The sequence below is a fragment of the Jaculus jaculus genome, chromosome 12 (genome assembly GCF_020740685.1).
Source record: "Jaculus jaculus isolate mJacJac1 chromosome 12, mJacJac1.mat.Y.cur, whole genome shotgun sequence".
Lineage (NCBI taxonomy): Eukaryota > Metazoa > Chordata > Mammalia > Rodentia > Dipodidae > Jaculus > Jaculus jaculus.
The window spans coordinates 65,517,941-65,520,393 of NC_059113.1; the positions used below are offsets into that span (position 1 = coordinate 65,517,941).

Consider the following 2,453-nt stretch of genomic DNA (forward strand, 5'->3'; position numbering starts at 1 on the left):
GAAGTCTGAGGTAAGTTATAAACCCACTGGAAAGCATGGATGTCCATGAAGCATGAGGTAACAAACCCACTGAATGGCATAGAGTTCCATGAAGTCTCAGGTAAGTATCAAACCACCTGAGATGCATGAACGTCTATGAAGTCTGAGGTAAGTAAGAAACCCAGTGACAGACATGGACGTCCATGAAGTCTGAGGCAAGTACCATACCCACTGAGAGGCATGCATGTCCATGAAATCAAGGGTAAGTCACAAAGCCATTGACAGGCATGGATTTCCATGAAGTCTAAAGAAAGAAACAAACCCACTGAGTGGGATGGACGTCCATGAAGACTGTGGTTAATATAAAATACACTGAGAAGAAGGGACGTCCATGAAGTCTAAGTTAAGTACCAAACCAACCAAGAGGCATGGATGCTCTGGAAGTCTAAGGTAAATTAAAAAAAAAACCCTACTGTGTGGCATGGATGTCCATGAAGTCTGTGGTAAGCAACAAACCCACTGAGTGGCAAGGCTGTCCATGAAGTCTGAGGTAACTATCAAAGCCAGTAACAGTCAGAGATTTCCATGAAGTCTAAAGTAAGGAGTAAACCCACTGGGTGGCAAGGATGTTCATGAACACTAAGGTAAGTAACAAACCCACTGAGAGGCATGGATGTCCATGAAGCCTAAGGTAAGTTTAAAATCCACTGAGTCACATGGATGTCCATGAAGTCTGAAGTAAGTAACAAGCACATTGAGAATGATGGAGGTCTGAGTTTCAGACAGAGAGGGTGGGGTGAGTAACAGGAAAGAAAGTTCTGACAATGCCCAGGGGTGAGAGGATGATAGAAGGTTTAACAGGTACAAGAAGAACAGAGTCCCAGAATACAGAAGAAGATCTTGTGTTGGGGAAAGAGTCCATATTACAGAACCAGATCAGGTGTCGGGGGAAAGAGTCCTAGGTTACAGAATCAGAGATTACACTTCGCTAGGGCTGTAAAGGCATTTCTGAGAGCACCACCCTCCCTTCTACTTCTAGAGGCAAGAACAAAGATTTCAGAAGAAAAAAAATCCACCAAAGGTGGGGCTTTGAGTAGATCACCAAGATCGAAATTTAGATAACCTTGCTTCTGGCCCCGAGACTCTAAGCACATATGGAAACTAGGCTTCCAGGAGCTCTGCACAGGGCACTGTGTGTACATATTCCTTATACCAGTAGCTGTGCACAGGACACTATGTGCATATTCCTTATTCCAGAAGCTGTGAAATATTCTTTGAGAAGAGGATGGCAGCAAGACCCAGGCCAGCAACTTTGGCCTCCCTGAGAACTTGTTAGGCAGGTTTTTATGCATAAAAATCTTTGTGTTACACATGTGTTAACATTGTAATTATTAAAAAGCATCTTAAATCTTATGCTTGGTAGAATAAAATCTCTTATTATTATGGGATTAAAATTAATTGCCTTATATTGATTAGAATATTGGTAGCCCATTCAAGAGTGTACTGTGAGGGAGGACAAAGGAGGACTTGGGGGAGTGTTAGTAGATTGTAAGTACAGAGGCAGAATACTTGGAGGAAATGGACTAAAGAGAGAAGAAGGAGATTAGGGGACGAGAGAAGAGTTAATCAAAATTTAAATGTAATGAATAAACTACATGTAAACCAAGTTCTTTGTTAACTAATAATATATGTTAAAAAAAAAAAGAGATGGTAAACAGCTGGGCGTGGTGGCACACGCCTTTAATCCAAGCACTCAGAAGGCAGAGGTAGGAGGATTGCCATGAGTTCAAGGCCACCCTGAGATGACAGACTTAATTCCAGGTCAACATGGACCAGAGTGAGACCCTACCTCGAAAAACCAAAAAAAAAAGATGGTTTGGGCAGAAGTATCCTATTAAAGTGGATTATTCGTGCTCGCTTCGGCAGCACATATACTAAAATTAGAATGATACAGAGAAGATTAGCATGACCTCTGTGCAAGGATGACATGATGACATGCAAATGTGTGAAGCATTCATATTTTTCTCTTCTCTCTAGCTCTTATATATTAGTTATCTTTTTCCTCCTTTTCTTAGAGGGCACTGACCTGTAACTCCCAGTACCAGCATGTGGCTATCACCCACAGTGAGCTTTTGATCAGAGAGACCTACAAGGTTTCCTAAAAGAAAGACAGATTTCTGTCAGAGTACTTGATGACCCACCAAAGGTTAGTGGTAAGTCCCTACTGCTGAAGACACCTTATGTGTTTGACACATAAAATGGAATGGCATGGCTGGAACCTGGAAGAGAGTCAGTCCCCAGATCATCAGTGCGTCTAGTGCCAGAAGGTGCTACATGGGCAACTGGGGGAAAATGACCAAGTAACTCATAGTCTAAGCTACTTAGCAGCAAATAACCTGTTGTGATGCCCACACAAGTGCAATAGTGGCACACAGCCATGGAGGGAACCAACTGCTCTTGATTTGGCTAATTGA

At 42.4% G+C, this 2,453-nt stretch overlaps 1 non-coding gene across 1 annotated transcript; it reads left to right on the forward strand.

The window, feature by feature from the left end:
• The first annotated feature begins 1,889 nt into the window (after positions 1-1,889).
• Positions 1,890-1,997, forward strand: LOC123453857. The gene has a single exon (XR_006633034.1). It is a non-coding gene; the product is annotated as a U6 spliceosomal RNA (small nuclear RNA).
• Positions 1,998-2,453: the final 456 nt, after the last annotated feature.